General features: G+C 46.6%; 1 protein-coding gene across 1 annotated transcript in view; it reads left to right on the top strand.

Moving 5' to 3' along the window:
* HPCAL1 (hippocalcin like 1) overlaps positions 1 to 22,882 on the top strand; it is a 147,305-nt gene that overhangs the window by 92,936 nt on the left and 31,487 nt on the right. The window contains exon 2 of the mRNA XM_004459325.4: positions 6,128 to 6,217. The gene's annotated coding sequence lies outside the window, so the exon portion shown is untranslated. The remainder of the gene's footprint in view (positions 1 to 6,127; positions 6,218 to 22,882) is intronic.

The raw sequence follows: 22,882 nt of genomic DNA, 5'->3' as shown, positions 1-22,882 counted from the left end.
CTAATCATTAGCCCCGTTGCCAGGTAGGTGAGGGGAATGCCAGTAGGTACCTTTGTTTAAAATGTAAATCTCTTATTGACATTTAACTTGAATGCATTACACAGATTATCAGTGCATAGCCTGGTAAATTTTCACAAAGTGCAACCCATCTGTAGCAGTTTGGCATTATTTATGAATCCCAAAAATAGATACTGGATTGTGTTTGTAAACTGGTCTGCCCCTCCAGGCATATTAGATTATATTGGATTCAGAGGTTTTACTTTTACTTGATTAAATAATGATTAAAGCTTTGATTGGGCCATGTCGGCAGGACGTTAAGTCCCGCCCCCTTGGTGGGTGGGGACTTAGAGAGAAACTGCACTGCAGAGAAGGGAGGTTGGAGTTTTTATACTGGAGCACCGGGCAGTAAACACACGGAGAAGCAGATACACGAGGAAGGGGAGTAAGCGCTGTTAGAGGCACAGGCCCCAGGAAGAGAGATGAATCATTGGCCTAATAGTCTAGAGCTGGCCTTGTGGAGAGAGCAAAGCAGCTGAGCCCGGAGAGAAACAAGCTCTGGGAGGAGAGGATCCCAGGAAGCCTGAACTCTTGGCAGATGTCGGCAGCCATCTTGCTCCAAAACGTGACAACAGACTTTGGTGAGGGAAGTAACATATGCTTTATGGCCTGGTAACTGTGGGCTTCTACCCCAAATAAATATCCTTCATAAAAGACAACAGATTCTGGTATTTTGCTTCAGCACCGCTTTTGGCTAATATACCACCTCTGTAACCAACATCCAGTTCCAGAAACCAAGCGTGACCAGTGCCTGACTCTATGTGGCCCCATCCCCTCATTACCCCCAACCAAGGGTAGCTCCTATCTTGAGTTCCATCACCATGGGTTCGTTTTGCCTATGCTTGTTCCATTCATAAGTGGAGTTAAGTAGTAGTATGTAATCATCTGGGTCTGGCTTCTTTCACTCAACATTAAGTTTGTGAGATTCAGCTGGGTGGCTGCATGTAGTTGAGGCTTATTTGCGTTGCTGCTGCCTGGGGGCCATGGTGGAATTATTCACTAGGAAACCACAGTCACCGCAGAAATAGTCATAACCCAAAAATCACCCGCCTGTGACTTTGGACCACATTATATTTTTCTCCCTCTGGAACTTTTCTTCGTGATTAAATTGGATTTCAGGAAATATTAAAATAATTTGTCATCTCTTGAGCACACATCTGCCCCTCGTGTGCGTGGGATAGAGAGATTTCCAGTTTCCCGCAGATTTTCAGAGGCAGCGCTGAAGCCTGTGCACCAGGAGGTTTCAGGTGCTAGGAGGGTAAGGCTTTTCTAACTGCCTTTCCCAATGACAGGCCAGCTAGGAAGGTGGGGGCTGAGCCCCTCCGACCCCAAAGGGGAAACTGGCCCAAGGAACCACCCTAAAAAGATAACTTTTTGGGTCACAGCCCGCCGTGACCCAGGAGGGCAGCCTGGCTGTTTCAGGAACTGAGCTGTGTGTTCCTTAAAACCAAACCTCTCCAAGGACTGTGCATATCCTAAGGGGTGGGCACCCCCTGATCCAGGGCCCCAGAGTATTGAATCACCCCCAGATTCCTGGAGACACCCCATATATTTGCCCAGATCTTCCCACTTTGTACATCTTCACTCCTGGCTGCCTTGAGCTGCAGAGCAATCCTGAGAGTTGGGTGTGTTTGCCCGACATCTGGCACATACCTCAGTGTACCCCATGGGGCTGTGGGCACCTCCAAAGTGGGGGCGGTGTCCCTGCACTGGGCACACATGTTGGGCACTTTGCATGTGTGTGGAATGCATATCTGGGGTTAGGGCTCCCCAGCCCTCGGATTGGAGGCTGCCAGGTTCTGGGGGTCTGCCAAGGTGGCACCTGCTCATCCTTTTCCATCTGTGATTGATACCAAGCAAAAGCAGGTTCTTGCCCAATGCCTTTAATTAACGTCCAATTCCTGAGACATCTGATTCCTGAAATTCCAAAGAAAGAGTGAGTTTATTTGCTTGTAAAGGAGAACAGTGGCCTAAGGGTCCCAAAACTTCCTCCTGGAACTGCAGGAACTGTGATAGTTTTATAATATCCAGACTTAGCAGTTTATGTAATGAGTAATTGGGGTGGGGCTGGTTTATTCCTTCATTAATAAACATGAAGGGGCTGAACAGGATGGGGAGGGTAAGTGCAAAACAAGGTGAGTCACAAAGTTATTAAAATCACAGACAATCATCAGAGATCAAGACATCTGGGAGTGGGGTAGAGGTTACAGAACAAGGGTCAGTTACAAGGTTTTCTTATGGATTTCAAACAGGAGGGTGGGATGGTTACCATTTCAATAGAAATATTCACATACAAGGGTAAGATCAAGCTGGAACAATCATCCCAATAGCAGGTTTTATTTGGAAATGACCATATACAAAGGGTGAGCTTGGTCCAACCAGTTTCAGCAATTTTAGTTATCAACCTTTGGCTATTTTATAATATACTGGAAGAAAAAGGCATCAATATAATGATTCCATAATCATAATTGTTGATTCTTAGCCCTTGGTTATGTAAGAGGTGGCAAGAGCTGAGCCCCACTGTGTCCAGTGGCCACACTGCTGGGAAGCCCCTGGTTCTGTCTCCTTAGCTCCTGTGTCCTTGGTCTTTGCCCTTCTATCCTCTAGGGTAGCAAGGGTAAGAGGATATCAACCTAAAATCTTAGAGCCATGTGGCCAGGCTTCCCCTTGCCCTTTCAGGGAGAGTTGATGTTTAATAAGTCTTTCTATGCACCAGGCATTTCTGTGTATGTGCCAGGCATTTTTGAGTATGTGCCAGGCATTTTTGTGTATTAGCTCATTTAGTCTTTTTTTTTTTTTAAGACTTTATTTATTTATTTCTCCCCATCCCCTTGTTGTTTGAACTTGCTGTGTGTGTTCATCTTCCTTATTTCTTTAGGAGGCACCACAGACTGAAAACCAAACTTCCTATGTGGGAGGGAGGCACCTAATCACTTGAGCCACCTCCATTCCCTGCTTTGTTGTGTCTCTCATTATGTTTTTTCTTCTTGTGTCTCTTGTTGCATCATCTTGTTGTGTCAGCTTGCCACACCTGCCTGTCGCACCAGTTCGCAGTCTTCCTTAAGACACCGGGAACTGAACCATGTGGTAGGCGGGAGCTCAATCACTTGATCCACATCCACTTCCCTCATTTAGTTTTTAGGAATGTGGCAAACCAGGTAGTATTTTATCAGTGCTTTCTACAAATAGGAAAGTGGAGGCAGAGAGAAGTGAAGGCACACAGCTAGGAGAAAGTGGAGCTGGGGTTGGGGCTCGGGTCCTCTTGCCACACAACCCTCCATGTCTGCTCCCCTCCTCCTGCTCTCCTGAGACCCTGGCCCCAGCTCAGGCTGTGCTGGTAACTGGGAGGACAAGGTTGGACCCAACCTGGTCACTGCCTGAGTAGCTCCCAGAGGCCGGAACCTACAGAGGCAGGTGCCTTAGGTCCGAAACAAACAAAGGGATGGGGGTGGGGAGGGGTGTGTGGAAGGGCCACATGGAGAAAGATGGGCCTGAAGGTGGGGCTCATCAGTGCGCTCCTCCTCCCAGGGGCTCTTGTCTTCTAAGGCTCTTGCCCATGGGCTCAGCAAAAGGGACCGTACACTAGGGTGCTGATGCTCTACCTGGCAGGAGGAGCTTGGAGCAGTAGATCTGTCGGAATCCCCTGGGCCCTGCACTTGGCTCTCCTAGAAAGGAAAAGGCACAACGATTTGGATTTGTAAGACAATGCTAGGCAGAAATCAGGAGCAACCAGACGCAACTTCACATGATTATTTCTGCATAATGACTTCTGCTACTTGATTCTGTCTCCAGCAATGGCTGTTATCTTTATCTGTCATTGCGAAGCCGGTGGCCAGGGAGCCCCTGTGGCTTAGAGATAGAGCTAGGAGGAAATTTGCAATTCAAGGTAATGGAATGTTCCGGAGCAGCCAGGGAGCCAGCGCCTTCAGCGCCCCTTCCCTGGCTAGGAATCCTGGTGTGGGAACCAGCCTGGCCTCCAAAATAATCCTATTCACCCGCTGAGCTCACAGATGGGGAAACCGAGGAGCCAGAGGTGCCAGAGTTCATGAGGTCACTCAGCAGGGACGGTGCCTGGAGCCCAGGGTGTCCGCTCCGCCCCAGTGCTTTCCTCTAGAGCTGGGTGTGCGTCTCAGTGGGACGGGACAGGCTGTGCCAGAGAACGCTTTTGTGGATTAAAAATGGTGTCATCTGTGCTGGTGGGTCACCATGTGAGTTGTGCTGAGCTGCCCGAGGAAGGCTGGGGCTGGGGCAGGGGCACTTTCTAGCCAGGCAGCTGACCTGACCGGTCAGCCTGGGACGTGGCCCCTGGGGCAGCCGGAGGGCGGTGTGGAGGGGTTTGTGCAGCTGAGGACAGCCCCAGCGGGGGAACCACAGGCTGTGGGCTTACCTGCTCTCGCTCCAGCAAGGCTGGCGGCGCTCCGTGGCTGGAGCTTGCTGGAGTCAAATGGGGGCTCTGAAAAGCGCCCTTTGATGTTCTAGAAGGAGAGGAGCAGAGCATGGGTTTTGCAGTTTGCATTCTGAGTTTGCATTTTGTGTGTCCCTGGGATAAGAGTTGGTTTTCTCTCCTGAAAATGGGGGGAAATGGTCTCTCTTAGCCAGGGTGGAAGGGGGAAGGGGATGTGGTCTGCTGGGCGATAAAGTGATGACCATGCACAAAGCCCCTGGGATGTTCCGATGCCCTTAGTTTAAAATCAATTTAGCATAGAAAATCCCATATTAAGGGAAACAGGGAAGGATTTTAACTCTAAGCAAGATATACGCTGCTTTCAATTATGTTCCTGCGATGCATTTCGGGGCGTTCATTTGTCAAACAGTTATTGATCGAGCACCTGCTGTCTCCAGGCTCTGGGTGAGGTGCCGGCTGTGCGTATGTGAAGATAACACGTTCATGCCTCTGAGCAGCTCCAGTCTCGAGGGTGGGTGGGCGTCAGGGGGAGAGGGAGCCAGTCTCATCCCCAGGCCTGCACCACGTGGCTGAAGACTTTCATGGGTGGACAGGACCCTCCAGTGAGTGGGTGGAAACAGTGATCCCTGCTAGGAAGAAATACATCCAGGTTCTGTCGTGCTCTGCCGCTCAGAAAATCTGCGACCTTGAGCAAGCAATGAACTTCTCTAAGACTCAGTTTCCCCATCTGCAAAATGGGAATAATAGTTATGCCTCCCTCCCAGGACTGCTGTGAGGATTAAAGTGGATAACGCAAACAAATGCATATAAAGCTTTTAGCAAGGCGCAAAGCAGAGTTAGGGACATTAACCGTATGATGATATTATTCTTATAAATTAAGTACAGGATGCTGTAAGGTCTCAGAAAAGGGGTCACCACCTGCATCTTGGGGGGCAGGCAGAGGAGGAGGGGGTAGGCCGTCAGAGGACGTTTTGAACGCTTATGTCAGAAGCTAGAGGCGGCAGGGACGCTGGCAGTTCTCGGGCATCTCTCCCACGGTGAACACGGTGCTCTCTGCGCTGATGTGCGCGTGCATTCTGGAGCCCCGCGTGTGCTCCCCACACTGTGCCCGCGTGGAGGAGGCCAGGGGCGATGCGGGCCCGCCCCGATGGTCCGTGTGAGGAAGGGGAGGCTCTGCCCGCTGAAGGGGCCCCCGAAGGCCCGAGGTTCCTGGCCCTCGCCGCCGTCAGGGCTCCCTGTGAAGCAGGCCCTGTTAGGTCTTCCTGTGCACGATGTCGCTGAATCCGCTTAATGGCCCCACGGGGCGGAGGGCCACCTCTTAGGCAAGGCTGCAGGCCATGCGTGTGGTAGCCCAGAGCACCTCAGCGGCGGGGAGAGGCGGCTGGGCCACATTGGTGTCCCCTCCGGCTTTGGGCTGCTGGGCAGCTTCCCTTGCTAGTGTGGTGGGCTTTCCCTCCGTCTGGGAGCAGAGGCCACCAACAGGTGCCACTGGCTGTAGCCACGGGACAGCAGGCCAGGGACGGGGTTCCCGTGGCCAGCCTGGGGCTGGCAAAGGCTCTGTGGTCTCATCGGCGGACCCTAGGGAAGCCACCACGAGAGAAAGGCAGGGGCCTCGGGGCCGGATCGTGTCCACCCCCCGTGTGACCTGTGGGTCCTCTCTTGCAGGGGCATGGTCTAGCAGCCTGGTGGAAGAACGTGGAAGCAGAGCCCGGAGCTTCTGATCCCTGCTTGGGCTTGGGCCCCGCTTGGCTTTGGGTAAGTTACTGCAGGAGGCGGCATGGGCTTGGGGGCAGGTGAGGACTGAGGACGGGGCGGGGGGGATTCCTGCTGCTCTTTGGGTTCCTGCCTCATCGTGGCCTTCACCCAGCCTGATGGGAGGGACCCCTGTGACAGGTCCCCCTGCCTGGCTCCCCTGGGGGGCCACCGGGAATCTGGGTTCTCCCCCTAAATGGGCCAGGCTCTTCCAGGTAAGTCATTTGGCATTCCCATTTGCAGACTTGTCCAGTGAGGGGAATTAGAGTGGGTTCAGAAGAATGGACTTTGGAAAGGACAGTGCATGAGGCATTTTCTCTCTTTGTGTCCCTCTGTGTTTCCCATTCCCTTCCTAGCACCCTGTGTCTGGAGACTTTGTTCTCCTGGTCCCCAGTTCACCCCCAAAAAGAGAAAAGGGCTTCTCCCTGGGGCCCCCATTGGTCAGGGCCTCTGGCCCTCCGGCTCTCTCACCCCGCTACCCTGGACCGTCCTTGTCACGGGATCCCTGGAGCCTGCCCCAACCCCTACGAAGGGCACTTTCCACCTGGGGCTGGCCCCGGCCCCCAGCGTCTAGCCTGCCTTGGCCCCCCGTTCCCTCGGGGGCCTCAGGGTCCCATGACTGAGCCTCCATCGCCCTGTCTCATTCCCTGACCTCCCTCCTTACCCGCCCTAGACCCCAGCAGCACTCGGAGCAGCCTCCGGCAGAAGTCCGCAGGCCAGTGTGCCCCCCCGCCCCCCCAGCCTTCTCTCTGCCTCTCGGGGGCGTCCCCAGGTCCTCCACTTGGCTGCCTTTCCTGCCACCCAAAGACTGACCACGGGAACCTCTTCCTCACCGCCGATCCCATCACCCTTGCAGTCCTGCCCTGCGACCTAGCAGAATCTTAATTAGGCCTGGGACCCTTCCCCACCCTGGCTTCTGAGCTTGGGACCCCACTCTGCCCCAGCCTGTGTGTGGGACCCCATCCCACCCCATGCCAGCCTCTGTGCCTGGGAGTCCGCCCTGCCCTGCCCTAGCCTCTCTGCCTGGACCCCTCCCCTGCCCTGCCCTGGCCTGTGTCTGGAGCCCCGCCCCTCCCCAGCCCTCCTCTCTGCCTGGACCCCTCCTTGCCCTGGCCTCTGTGCCTGGGCACTCCCCCCTGCAGAAGTCACCCCAGTGGAGCTTGTCTGGAGATTCCTTCTTACACCCCCCAGCGGCTTCCCCTGCCCTCTCTCCCAGCAGCTGCCTTCCCCTCCTCCTTCTTCTCCTGCCTCTGGGCTCCAAGGAGGGGGTGCTCCTCTCCAGCCGGGGTGCCTGTGCAGGCTCCTCCAGGCCTGGCTTCGTCCTTCTCCACCCACTGCTTCACCCTCTTCTTCCACCGTGGCCTCCTCTCTGACCCTCCCAGTTGGCACTTTCTCCTCAATACCCCTTTCCCAAGAGGGTCCCCTGGGGGCCCAGCCCAGTCCCTGCTCATCTCGTAGTCTCCCCAAGGCCCCCTCCTGTACACCCCGCATTCCAGCATGTCACCTGTGAAGTTCCTGAGTCTGCCCCTGCTTCCCCTCTGCCTAGCCTGCCTTCATTCAGACCCCAGCATCCCCCCCCACCCCCTCCTGGCTCATCTCCCTGCCTCCCATCGGGCCCCTCCCAGCCAACCTGGACCCCCCTAGCCAGAATGATCTGTCTTGGATGGGAAATGGAGAGTGTGACTCTCCTGTCAGTGGAAGGATAAAGTCCAAAGCCCTTAGCCGACCAACTAAGCATCCTGGGCTGCTTGGCTCTGCCCTGCCAGGCCCCTCTGAAGCTGCGGCCTGTTTTAGATGTGAGGGAGGCTCCAGTGACACCAGAGGGCTCCTAACTTCCGACTGTGTGTAGGTGGCTCTGCCTTCGCTCAGGCTATGGCCTCTGCCTGGGGCACTTTCCCCTGTTCATTAGCGGAGCTCCCCTTTTCAACCCCTGGGACTGAGCTCTGGCTTTTTATCCCTGGGCCTGGAGGCTGAGCTGCTTGTCTTTCTTCCGTCCCCAGAGGCACTCCGTCAGATCCCTTCATATCCCTAGCCTCCCCGCCAGCTCCTTCAGCAGGAAGCACTTAGTAGATATTTCCAGAACTGGTTTGGGCCCAGGAGGCCTACTGAACTCAACTATGGTTTTGCTCTCCTTGCTGAGGTTTGGCTTTTGTTTTCCAAGTGTGGTGTGTGGTAGAAAGGTCTCTAACCTTGGATGTCTGCCACTGGACAGCCTTGTCTAAGTCTCATCCATAGAATGGCCTAGTAAAACCTCCCTCTCCAAGGGTCATTGTGAGATAATTGTTACAGAATTTTGATTTGGGGTGATGGAAAAGCTTTGGTAATAGATGGCGGTGATGGTACCACAACATCGTGAATATAATTAACACTGAATTACATATTCAAATATGGTTAAAAGGGGAGGTTTTAGGTTGTATATATGTTACTAGAATTAAAAAAAACTTAGGGAAGCAGATGTAACTCAGTGGTTGAGCACCTGACTCCCATGTATGAGGTCTTGGGTTAAATCCCCAGTATCAACTAGAAACAAAAGAAAAGAAAAAACCAGCTCATTGGGGAGAGGATTTAGCTCAGTGGTTGAGTGCTTGCTCCTATGTGCAAGGTCCTGGATTCATTTGCCAGTAACTCCTAAAAAAAACAACAACAGTTTAGGACTATAAAACACAAACAGTGAACCCTAGTGTAAGCTACAGATTCTAATTAATAGTGCAATTATAATGATATTCTTTAATCAGTTGTAAGAAAGGTACTGGACTAATTAATGCAAGCTGAGGGTTAATCTGTGCAGAATTGGTAAAAAGGTTGTTTGTAAATCTTTAGAAAATGAATGGAAATGGTAAGAGTACATCATGGTGTTTGTGACTAGCAGAGCTATTACATGGGTATGACAGTGGTTGAAAAGAAAGTCTAAGGACATGTATATTACTAGAATGAAAGCTAAAAATGTAACATGGAACTATAACACAGTGAAACCTCATGTGAAATACGAATATGGGTAATATTGCATATATAAGACTGTTTTTACAAAATATAAACACAAACTAGAGAGACAGAAACAGAATAGCAGCTATGCATGGTGAGGGAAGAACAGAGAGCCTGAGAGGTGATGATTTTTTTGTGTCTTTATTATTATTATTATTAGAATAATGAAAATGCTCTAAAATTGATTTAAGTAATGAAAGCGCAACTATGTGGTTACACCAAATACCATTGGTTGTACACTTTCAATGGATTTATGCTTTATTAATATATATATATAAAGTTGATTTGTTAAAATGAAATAATGGGGATATATGGGAACTCTGTATTTTCCACATGATTCTTCTGTAAACCCACAACTCTCTACTTTAAATATACATACATATATATATTTAAATAAAAAGCTTAGTGCTAAGATGTAACATGTCCAGGGTGCCACGTGCCCGCTTTCCTCCTCCCTCTCTTTGCCTCCTCCTGGATGTGCAGCCATTACGAAATAATAACAATAGCCCCACAGCATGACTGTTAGTCATCACCCCTGCCCTGCATTTCCCCAGGGTTCTGAGAGTCAGCTGAGGCCATGGATGTGGCGCTCTCACATCCATGTGGGAGGAGGAGAACTTGAGGGAAGGGACCACAGGCCCGTGGGGGCCCCGCCCCACCCAGGAAAGCGCACGCCACCAGTGAGGTTGAGAGAGTCTCTCAGGACGATTCAGATCTTCTGCGCCTGCCCAGAAAATTGCTTTCTAAAAGCTGGAGTTCTCTCAGCACCCTAGAGCAGCGAGGACACCTCTAAAATTCTCCTCTTCCCACCCTGGCATCACTGGCGAATGCTCAATCTTGAGGCGAATCGATGAACAGTGTCACTGCCTCAATATCTGAGGCGACCGGGTGCCCTGGGCCGCTTCACCTGACAGCAGACGGCTCTGACAGGGAGCGGGGGTGGGGGCGCTGAGGGCAGAGGCCTAGCTTGCCAGCGCCATGTTTGGGCCCTGACAGAGGCGAGTCTCTCAGGAGGTCAGGTCAGCTGGCTCAGTGCAGACCTCGAGAGTAATTGCTTTCTCTCGCAGCTGCCAGTCCCAGCAGAAAGCGTGCTCGCCCTCCCGCGCCTCGCTCTTGCGGCCTGTGGCAAGTCTGCATCCTGTGGGTGGCTTCTTCCTGCCTCTCTTGTTTTGGGTGTTGCCGCCAGGGCACCATCTGCCTGAGGGGGCAGGGCTGGTTCTCCATCCATCTGGCCCTCCCTCTTCTGAGCTTCCTCTTCACCCGAGTGACAGTGGCTGCTAGGTTGGGAGGAGAGACCCCTGTGGGGACCTTTGCCTCAAAACTCAGGTTTGTGGATCAGTCTTTGCTTTGGGTTATTTCACCCAAAGAAAACAGACAAGACTGTGTCCGAAAGATGGCTGGTTTCACTGGTTTGCTTTCATTCCACGAACCCCGCTGGAAATAGGAGGAAAAAAATATGTGCCGTAGCGTGGATGATAGCGTCAAGTAAATTGTGCCTGCCGCTGCGGTGTGTGAGCCGGAGGGTCCCAGTTGGCACAGGTGCCCAGCAGTTCCTGCTGAGGCTGGGAGCCGCTTGCTCGGATGCTGGAGCAGTGACGGTGTTGGGGGCAGTGGAGACTTGGTCTGTAGTATCTCTTCTCATCCATTAAAATACTCAATACGCACCCCTGCCTAAGAGGTGAGAAACTTTGGGGATGTCAGATGGTACTTTCTGATGCATGAATGTACTTGGCAGTGGATGGATGGATCTGGTGGTAGCAAAGGGAAGGGTCCTTTCTCTCTGCCCCTCTCATGCCTCCTCCACTGCTGCCCATCCTGCCCTCAAGGCATTGTTCTAGAAAAAGCACAGCTGTCCACCAAGGCTGTGGGTCTCAGCCTTTTCCAGCCCCAACAATTGTGAATTCATCATTCAGCACATATTTCTTGAGCATAGACTGTGCCAGGCATGTTTTAGGCTCTGGGCTTCCAATGGTGAACGAGCCAAGGACCTGACCTTCTGGTGGTAGAAACAGACAATAAACACAACAGAAGTTGGAGAAAACACAAAAGTTAGGAAAGGGGGATAAAGAGTGTATGTTGGGGGTAAAGACCTCACTGAGGAGTGACTTGAGCACAGACCTGAAGAAGATGAGGCGGGAGCAGGCGTGCACAGGGCCCGGGGTAAAAGTCTACCTCGAGTGTGGAGGAACAGCCGGAAGCTCATTGTGCCTGGAGGGTGTGAGCAAGTGGGGGGGGGGTGAGCAGGAGACGAGTTCACGCAGGTGGGAGGGGATGGGGATTGTACCTGAGGAGCATGCTGCTCACAACACTACCCCAGTTAGGAAAACAGGTTAATAAGCTTCTTCTTGGCACAACCCAAATCACATCACATGGAGGACCTTCTGGGTCCTTTGAATAGTGAGCTTTCCTTACACATTTAAAAGACAAGTGTTGTTCATAGAGATTTGTTGGCAGGGAGATTCAGGGCTCTGTGGGAAAGGGGGCCGGGTGAACACCGGCGTCCAGGCTGCTCCCTTGTCTGGGTGTGGGGCTCTTGGCTGTGGACAGGTCTGCAGACCCAAGGTGGCCCCCCCAGAGGGCTGCCCACACACTGGTTTTCCTAAGATGGCTCCCTAAATGGAAACTGCTGTGGGTTTGAGCAGGACACCAGGAAAGGGAAAATCCTTCCGGTTTTGTAAGTTGAAAGTTATTTTTAGAGTGACTTGGGATGACTTTGCAATATCACTTCCTAGGGGTATCCCCTCCAACCCGGGTGGCAGGGCGGATCTTCTGTGATGAGCACTGTGGGTAAACACATGGACCCACACGCACGCATATGTCCCGTTGTGGCCAGCGTGACTGGGCGTGGCCTTCTCTTCCTTGATGGAGGAAATGGAGCCATTTTTCCGGCCTCTCTGGAGGACCACCGACCTGGCAGGAGGAGTTGCTGCCCATCCTCATCTCCTCAGCACCTGCTCGGTGGAGGTGCAGTGTGGGCTGTCAAGTACGTGAGACCAGCCTGAGGCAGAGTCAAAGGCAAGGGTGGAGGGGGGTGGGGGTGGAGTATGTGGAAACCTCTTATATTTTTTTTTTTTTTAAATTTTTTTATTTTTTATTGACTTTGTAATAATATTACATTAAAAATATATATGTGAGGTCCCATTCAACCCCACCCCCCCACCCCCCTCTCCCCCCCCCAACAACACTCGTTCCCATCATCCTGACACATCCATTGGATTTGGTAAGTATGTAACATTTTTTGTGATCTATGTATCTTTTTTAAAAAAAGACAATTTAATAAAAAAAGTAAAAAAGAGCAAAGATGGAGGAGTTCCGGGAAGATGGTGTCGAAGTAGACAGGCAGGGCTCAACCTTCTCACAAAAACAATGGAGAAAGGATCAAAAGCGCCCGAGAGACCTGCTTGAGGGGTCAGCAGACCAGATCAGTGCTACATACACTCACTCGTAAGAGGGCGAGGGATAGAGAGACAAAGAGCCCGAAACAACCAATGTGAGTTACCAAACCCTTGTGGCTGGGAAGGGCTCCCAACACCCACCCACAAGATATTAAGCTGGCGTAGAACCCCTGGCCCACTGCAGCCGACCGAGAGGGGCACAGATGTCTTCCTCCTTGTCAGCTGTTACCAGGGAAAGGGGAAGGGAAGTTGGGGGCTTAGCTTCAGTGAATTCGGCCAGTAGACTGTACTTTGAATGTCAGCTCTAGCCGTACCAAAACACAAGAAAGCAGAAATTGAAAGAAACTACTCTATGAAAAGGTGCACCGGCGAGTGCCATCTGCAGCCAGTCTGGAAATTACATGGAGAAAAACTGCTTTTAAGTCTGTCTTAACTCAAACTCCTGGGAGAAAATCTGTGCCTCATTAGTGAATCCCTGGCCCAATTTTGATAACTTAAACTGGGCAGTTTTGAAGACTTAAAACAAGGTGACCCAAATAACAAAGAGGAGCTTAGGAGAAAAAACATAGGCAAGAGAGAGAAATTGGCAATCAGAGTAAATTTACCAACATATTCAGATGCCTAGACATCAGCAAAAAATTACAAGCCATACTAGGAAACAGGAAGAGATGACCCAGTCAAAGCGTTAACCAAATATCATGAAGAGATACCAGATTTAATACAGTAATCAGTGATAATCACACTACTCTCCTAAATCTATTCAAAGAATTAAAAGAAAGTATTACTAAAGAAATAAAGAATATTAAGAAGACACTGGCGTGAGCATAAAGAACAATTTGAAAGCCTGCAAAGAAAAGTAACAGAGCTTATGGAAATGAAAGACATGATGGATGGGATTAAAAATATATTAGAGGGGAAGTGGCTGTGGCTCAAGCAATTGAGCTCCATTTACTATATGGAGGACCTGGGTTTGATCCCCAGGACTTCCTGGTAAAAAAGGAAAAAGGATGTCCCAGACCTGCACAGTGAGGTACAGGTCCCCACATACTGAAGCAATGCACCAAAAAGACTGTGAGGCAACCAGATAGAAAAAAAAATTACATTAGAGGGAGTGGATATGGCTCAAGTGGTTGAGTACCTGCCTCCCACATTGGAGGTCCCAGATTCCGTTTCTGGTGTCTCCTGAAAAAACAAAAACAAACAACAAGCAAAACAAATGAAAAACCAACTCAAGGAAACTGATGTGGCTCAGTGGTTGAGCATCAGCTTCCCACATATGAGGTCCTAGGTTCAATCCCCTGTTCCCAGTACTTCATACATAGACTAAAGGCACATAGGAGCAGGTTTGAATTGCTCAAAGACAGAATATCTAAACTGGAAAAGAGAAGAGAAAGAAAAAGAATGGAAAAAATGGAACAGGGTTTCAGAGTTGAATGACAATGTGAAATGCACATACACTTTATTGGTGTCCCAAAAGGAGACGAGAATAGAAAAGGGGCAGAAAGAATATTTGAGGAAATAATGACCAAAAACTTCCCAACCATTATGACAAACATAAACATTAATTTCCAAGAAGGACAATGCACCCAAAACAGAATAAATCTATATTGATCTATTGTGAGATACTTACTATTCAGAATGATAAATAACAGTTAAAGAGAGGATTCTGAAAACAGCAAGAGAAAAGCAAAGTATTATATAGAAGGGAACCTCAATAAGATTAAATGCCGATGTCTCATCAGAAACTATGGAGGTGAAAAAAAGTGATATGATGTATTTAAGGTACTGAAAGAGAAAAACTGTCAGCCAAGAATTTTGTATTCGAAAAAAACTGTCCTTCAAATATGAGGGTGAGTTCAAAGTCTTCAGAGCCCAACAAAAACTGGTAGAATATGTTACCAAAAGACCAGAATTACAAGAGCTACTAAAGGGAGTGCTGCAGCCTGAAATTAAAAAACAAGGGTGAGAGACTTGCAGAAGAGTGTAAAAATGAAGATTATTAAGAAGGGTAAATTAAAGGGTAAAAAAATAGACAGTAAGATATGACAACTGAAAGCCAAAGGACAAAAAAAAACAAAAACAAAAACAGACAAATGAAAGCCAAAGGACAAAATGGATGAAGTAATGCCTTTACAGTAATAACATTGAATGTTAATTGCTTGAACTCCCCAATTAAAAGCCATAGACTGATAGAATCGATTAAAAATATATGAGCCATCTATATACTGTCTACAAGAGACTCACTGCAGATATAAGGACACAACCAGGTTAAAAGTGAAACATTGGAAAAAGATATTTCATGTACATAGTAATCAAAAAAGAGTGGGAGTAGCTATACGAATATCACACAAAATAGATTCTAAGTGCAAACCTGTTATAAGGTCCAGCAGTTTGATATGGCTATGAATCCCAAAAATAGGTATTGGACTATGTTTGGTATCTAGTCTGTACCTGGACATGATTAAGTTATGATTAGGGCTTTGACTGGGCCACATCATTAAGGCGTTGAGTCCCACCCCTGGGTGGGTGGGAACTCACAGATAAAAGGCATGGCAAAGGACGGAGCTGAGGGCTTTTAATGTTGGAGTTTTGATGTTGGAGTTTGATGCTGAAGTCTTAACCTGGAGCGCTCAGGAGAGAGACAGAGCCATTTACCTGATAGTCTACAGCTGACCTTGTGGAGAAAACAGAGAAGTTGAGCCCAGAGGAACCCAGGAAGTCTGAACCCTGGCAGATGTCAGCAGCCATCTTGCCCCTACACACAGCAAAAGACTTTGGTGAGGGAAGTAACTTTTGCTTTATGGCCTGGTATCTGTAAGTTCCTACCCCAAATAAATACCCTTTATAAAGACCAACCAATTTCTGGGATTTTGCATCAGCACCCATTTGGCTGACTAATACATAAGGGATGAAAAATATTATTTATATATATTGCCATATATATATATATCTATATATATATATGGCAATTCACCAAAAAGAAATAACTCTACTCAATATTATGCATATTTATGCCCCTAACATGAGTGCCCCACGAGGCATATACTGGCAAAGCTGAAGGGAGAAATAGTTGTCTCTACAATTATAGTTGGAGACTTCAATACAACACTCTCAATATTGGATAGAACATCTAGACAGAGGATAAATAAACAGAGACCTTGAATAATATGAATGAACTAGACCTAACATATCTATAGAGCATTGTACCCCAAAACAGCACGAAATACATTTTTTTCAAGCATGCATGGTGTATTAGTCAGCCAAAGGGGTGCTGATGCAAAATAACAGAAATTGTTTGGTCTTCATAAAGGATATTTATTTGGGGTAGGAGCTTACAGTTACCAGGTCATAAAGCATAAGTTACTTCCCTCACCAAAGTCTGTTTTCACGTGTTGGAGCAAGACGGCTGCCGATGTCTGTGAGGGTTCAGGCTTCCAGGTTCCTCCCTTCCTCAGGCTTCTTTTTCTTGGGCTCAGGGATCCTCTCTTCCGGGGGCTTTGCTTCTCTTTCCTCTGTGAGCTTACTTCCTGGGGCTCCAGCTTAGGGCTTCAGCATCAAACTCCAACATCAGAACTCCAACATCAAAAAACCCCAATTCTGTCCTTTGCCATGCCTTTTATCTGTGAGTCTTCACCCACCAAGGGGTGGGGACTCAATGCCCTAATCGTAACTCAGTCATACCCAGGTACAGATCAGATCACAACATAATCCAGTATCTATTTTTAGAATTCATAACCATATCAAACTGCTACACATGGATCTTTAGGATAGACCATATGTTGGGTCACAAGACAAACTCAATACATTTTAAAAGACTGACATTATACAAAACGTTTTCTCTGATCATAATGGAATGAATCTGAAATCAAAAATGGATGGAAAAAGGGAAAACTCATAAATACATGGAGATTAAGCAACACACTCTTAAATAATCAGTGCATCAAAAAAGAAATTGAAGAAATCAAATATCTTTAGATGAATGAAAATGAAAACACAACATATCAAAACCTATGGGACACTGCAAAGCCAGTGCTGAGAGGGAAATTTTATAGCCCTAAATGCTTTCCTTAAAAAAGAAAGAGCTAAAATTGAAGCTCTAACTGCACACCTGGAAGAACTAGAAAAAGAAGAGCAAACTACCCCAAACCAAGCCAAAGGAAAGAAATAGTAAAGATCAAAACAGAAATCAATGAAATCAAGAACAAAAAAACAGTAGAGAGAATCAACAAAACCAAAAGTTGATTCTTTGAGAAGATTGACAAAACCAACAAACCTTTAGCTAGACTGACAAAAAAAGAGAGAGGACACAAGTAAATAAAATCAGAAATGAGAGGGGGGACATTACCACTAACACTGCAGAAATGACAGAGATCATGAGAGGATACTATGAACAACTGTATTCAAAAGAATTAGACAATGTGGACAGGATGGACAAATTCCTAGAAATACATGAACTATCTGTTCTGACCCTAGAAGAAATAGAAGACCTCAACAAATCAATCACAAGCAAAGAGATTGAAATAGTCATCAAAAACTTCCCAAAGATGAAAAAGCCCAGAACCAGATGACTTCACAGGAGAATTCTACCAATCATTCAAAGATGTTCTAATACCAATTTTGCTCAATCTCCTCCAAAAATTGAATAAGAAAGAACAATACCAAACCCATACTATGAAGCCAACATCAACCCAATACCAAAACCTGATAAAGGTTCTACCAAGAAAACAAAATGAAAGGCCAATATCTCTAATAAATGTAGATGCAAAAATCTTCAACAAAATACTTGCAAACCAAATCCAAAAGCACATTAAAAGAATTTTACACCACCATCAAGTGAGTTTTATTCCAGATACGCAAGAGTGGTTCAACACAAAAAAATCAATTCATGTAATAAACTACAGTAATAAATTGAAGAAGAAAAATCACATGATACTCTCAGTTGATGCAGAAAAGGCATTTGTCAAAATACAGCACCCTTTCTTGATTAAAAAAAAAAAACTCTAAAAGATAGAAGGAAGCTTTCTCAATATGGTAAAGTGCATATATGAAAAACCTACAGCTAGCATTGTACTCAACAGTGAAAGACTGAAAGCTTTCCCACTGAGATCAGGAGTAAGAGAAGGATGCCCACTGTCACTACTGTTATTCAGTATTGTCCTAGAGTTCTAGCTAGAGAAATTAGGCTAGTTAAAGAAATAAAAGGCACCCAAATAGGAAAGGAAGATGCAAAACTTTGATTATTTGCTGATGATATGATCCTCTATCTAAAATCCTGAAAAATCCACAACAAAGCTACTAGAACTAATAGACAAGTTCAGCAAAGTGGTGGGATACAAGATTAATATACAAAAATCAGTAATGTTTCCATAGGGAAGCGGACTTGGCCCAGTGGTTAGGGCGCCCGTCTACCACATGGGAGGTCCGTGGTTCAAACCCCGGGCCTCCTTGACCCGTGTGGAACTGGCCTGCGCAGTGCTGATGCACGCAAGGAGTGCCGTGCCACGCAGGGGTGCCCCTGCGTAGGGGAGCTCCATGCGCAAAGAGTGCGCCCCGTAAGGAGAGCCGCCCAGCACGAAAGAAAGTTCAGCCTGCCCAGGAATGGCACCGCACACACGGAGAGCTAACACAACAAGATGACGCAACAAAAAGAAATACAGATTCCTGAGCCTCTGGCAACAACAGAAGCAGACAAAGAAGAACATGTAGCAAATAGACACAGAGAACAGACAACTGGGGGGGGGAGGGGAGAGAAATAAAAATAAATAAATAAATCTTAAAAAAAAACAATGTTTCTATACACTACTATTGTGCAATCTGAGGAAGAAATCAGAAAAAATTTCATTTCTAATAGTGATTAAAATAATCAAATATTTAGGAATCAACTTAGCCAAGGACGTAAAGGACCTGTGGTTAAAACTACAAAATATTGCAAAAAGAAACTGAAGAAGTCTTAAATAAATGGAGGGACATTTGGTGTTCACCGATCAGAAAATTCAATATCATTATGATGTCAATCCTACCCAAACTGATTTACAGGTTCAACGCATCCTGATAAAAATCCTGACAGCCTTTTTTGCAGAAATGGAAATGCCAATTATCAAATTTATTTGTAAGGATAAGAAGCCCTGAATAGCCAAAAATACCTTTAAAAAGAAGCATAAAGTTGCAGGAGTCTCTGACTTTTTAAATGCATACTAAAGCATATTACTTAGCTACAGTGGTAAAATCAGCATGGTACTGGCATAGACAGACACCTTGACCAATGGAACTGAATTAAGAACTCAGAAATAGACCCTCACATCTACAGTCAAGTGATTTTTGATAAGGCGATCAAGCCCTCCCAGCTGGGCAAGAACAGTTCATTCAACAAATGGTGCTGGGAGAACTGGATAGCCATATCCAAAAGAAATAAAGAAGACCCCTATCTCACACCTTATACAAAAATTAACTCAAAATGGACCATAAAACTCGTTGAAGAAAATGTAGGAAAACATCTTTACGATCTTGTGGTAGGTGGTAGTTTCTTAAACCTTACACCCAAAGCATGAGCAACAAAAGGAAAAAATAGATAAATGAGATCTCAAAATTCAACACTTTTGCACCTCAAAAGACTTTTGTCAAAAGGCAGCCAACTCAATGGAAGAAAATATTTGGCAATCACATAACCGACAAGGGTTTAACATCCATGATATATAAAGAGGTCATACAACTCAACAAGAAAAAGACAAACTACCTGATTAAAAAATGGACAAAAGGCTTGAAAAGATAATTGTCTGAAGAAGAAATACAAATGGCGAAAAAACGCATGAAAATATGTTCAACATACTAGCGATTAGGGAAATGCAAATCAAAACTACAATGATATATCATTTCACACCAATTAGGCCAGTATTAAAAAGTAGGAAAACTGTAATTATTTGAGAGGATGTAGAGAGATAGAAACGCTTCTTCACTGTTGGTGGGAATGTAGAATGGCACAGCCACTGTGGAGGACTGTTTGGCAGACTTGCCATGGGACCCGGCAATACCATTACTAGGCATATACCCAGAAGAACTGAGAGCAGTAACACGAACAGACATCTGCACACTGATTATCATAGAGGTATTATGCATGATTGCCAAAAGAAGCAAACAACCCAGGTGTCCATCAACTGATGAATGGATAAACAAATTGTGGTATATACACAAGATGGAATATTATGCAGAAATGAAGTCGTGAAGCATATGACACGGGTGAGCCTGGAGGACATTATGTTGAGTGAAGCAAGCCAGACACAAAAGAACAAGTACTGTATGATTGCACTGTTATGAACTAAATATTAATATATTGTGTAAACGTGTGGCGTTAAAGTAACTAGAATATAGGTCACTAGAAAACAGAATGATCTTAAGGGAATGGAAAGCCATGCAGAACTAGAAAAATTTGTAATTCTTTAGAAATGAATAGAAATGGGGAAAGTACATCATAGTATTTGTAACTAGCAGAGCTATTATGGGTATGGCAGTGATTGAGAGGAGAAGTCTAAGGTCATGTGCGTTACTAGAAGGAAAGCAAAAAATGTAACATGGAACAATAACTGAAACCTCATGTAAAATACAAATATGGGTTATACTGCATATGTAAGACTGTTTGTACAGAATATAAATATACTAGAGAGAAGGAAACAGTAGCAGCTGTATATGGCTATATATGGGGAAGCACAGGGAGAGTGAGAGGTGATGAGTTTTTGTTTATTATTATTATTATTGGAATAAATGAAAATGCTCTAAAAACAATTTAAGTGATGAATGTACAACTATGTGATTATACCAAATACCACTGATGGTACACTTTGGATGGATTTATGCTTTATTACTATGTATCAATAAAATTGATTTATTTGGAAAAAAAAGCAAGGGTAGCTTACTGTCAGTCCTTCTTGGCTCAGTGCCAAATGGGTAGGACAGAAAGGAAGTCTGTACAAGGAATGAACAAATGGCTGAGTGATTTTCCCAAAATCCCACTGCCCTTGGGCACCTGGATGCCATTTCCAAGCCGAGGGACAGCCCACTTGAAGCTCTTCCCTCCTGTTTTTGTTTGTTTTTTGTTTTTCATTTTTAAAACAATTTATTGAAGTATATCATTCATACATGAACATATGTAAACAATAAGTGTATAGTAAAAGTTGTGAATTTACAAAACAGACATACATAACATCATACAGGGCTCCCATAATCCACCTCACCACAAATCCTTGCACTGTTGTGAAACATTTGTAACAATATGAAAGAGCATCATGAAAATATTTCCATATCTTACATGTGGTCTATTTTTGCTTTTGTTTTATTGGAGTAATGAAAATGCTTTAATATTGATTGATGTAATGAATGCACAACTCAGTGATTATACCAGATACCATTGATTGTACACCTTAGATAAATTTTATGGTTTATTAACAACAACAAAAAAATAGGATGGGTTGGGGGGGAAATAGTCCCTCTCCGTTTTGAAGACCCTGCAGTTGGAGCCCATGCTGGCTTCTCTTTTCCCTTCCCAAGACATTCCACACTGTTCCAGGCATGTGACTGGTTTTTCCAGAACAGCCCATATTTCACATTCTCTGCCCCACCCACCCCTTGAATAATCTTGCATTGTCCGGCCACATTGTCCACATTTTTCATCCAGAAGTAATCACTGGGAACATAGAAGATGTTTAACGAATATTTGCTCTCTTGGATATTCATGGGACCTCAGAGAGTCTACAGGAAACTGGCTTTTTCACCAAAGCTAGCAACTAGGTAAAAATTCACATTTCTGATGGAAAATACAGCGATCTGGGTGGTTCAAGGAAAGAGGGTATCTTAGAGGACCCACCTAGACAGCGCCCCAGGGGGTGAGAGAGCCACGGAGGCTGTGAAGGTTTTCTGGGAGGAGTGCCTGCACCGCCCAGTCTTCTCTCCCCTCCCTCCGTGACTTCCTTTCTTCCTCTCATCCAACAATCCTTGCTTGCTTCCTGTGTCTCAAGCTCTGTGTGTGTTGGTTGTGGAATTAGCTCTAGCAGCACCCTGGGTAAATGGGAGCCCAGGTCTTGGAGTCCTTGGGGGGAAAAGTCAGGAAAAGACCAAGGCCCTGAAAGCCTTAGGATAAGAGCATCAGTTCTTGGACTGCTGCTGCCTTCCTCCGCAGCCCCATTCTTTTCCTTCCCTTCTCTGCTCCCCAGCAGCCAGCCGAGCCCAGCGCCTGGCTCAGAGAGGGAAGTGTCTCTGTCCTGGGGAAGGAAAGAGCCGTGCTTTGTCTTTCCCAAGGACTGCAAGTGCTTGGAGGGTACCTTATACTTTAGTGGCCCATCGACACTTACCCAGTGACTTTCACTGAGTAGATGCTCAGGTCACAGGTGTCGTATTTGCTTTCTGGAGGTGGGTTTGTGCACTGCCCCCACGTCTTCCTGCACAGATTTCTTGTATTGTGAGTGAAACAAAAGAAATGGCAAAGGGCAGCTTTCATGAGCTGTCACCACTGCTGATTGTAAACACACCCTCTAAGGACAGCTCAAGGCGAGAGCCGCCGGGGCTACCAAGGGCAGCTGGTCCTTTCCCATTGGCACTCCTGGCATTTCGGTTGCACTCGTGCCATTTTTATTGAAAATGACTTACAGTTTTGATTTCCTCCAAAGACATGAAACATGAATCAAATAGCACAGGAGATGATTCACTGGAGCTTTTCTTCCAAGTTTGAAAACAACGACGACAACAAAGCGTTTGGACTTGTGCGCCCAGCTGTCAGAGGAGGCAAGGCAGGATTTGGCCACGGGCCCCCATCACCGGGGACCCGGCCCTGCAAACAGGAGCCGCTGGTAGCATGTACCAAAGCCCTGGCAGGGCCACTCAGGTCCTTCAAACACCTCTTCAGTCTGATATTTACAAGGACATTTCTTCTCACAGACAGGTTCTACTCAAGGTGTATGAGAACATGGCCCAAACGCCTTCATTTGGGGCCCATGAATTGACAATTGAGTCATCATTCAAGCAGGACCTGGCAGAAGTTAGCTCTTTACCATCTACAGGGAGAACAGCTAAGCAAATGAATGTGCCAAACAAAATGCTAGGAAGAGAGACCATTCATTCCTGTTTAACTGAGCAAACTTCTCAGGTACTTTAGAAGCCTTCGCTGGGGATTGACGCAAGACATATTTTTAGAGTTAGAAAGTGTCTCAGGGGGTGGGTCACACTGTGCAAACCCAGATTTTACAGATGGGGAACATAAAACTTAGCAAGTGATGCAATTTGTCCCTGGTCCCCAGATTAGTAATCT

Source organism: Dasypus novemcinctus, chromosome 25, assembly GCF_030445035.2.
Source record: "Dasypus novemcinctus isolate mDasNov1 chromosome 25, mDasNov1.1.hap2, whole genome shotgun sequence".
Classification (NCBI taxonomy): domain Eukaryota; kingdom Metazoa; phylum Chordata; class Mammalia; order Cingulata; family Dasypodidae; genus Dasypus; species Dasypus novemcinctus.
This window is presented reverse-complemented; position numbering and strand designations above follow the sequence as displayed.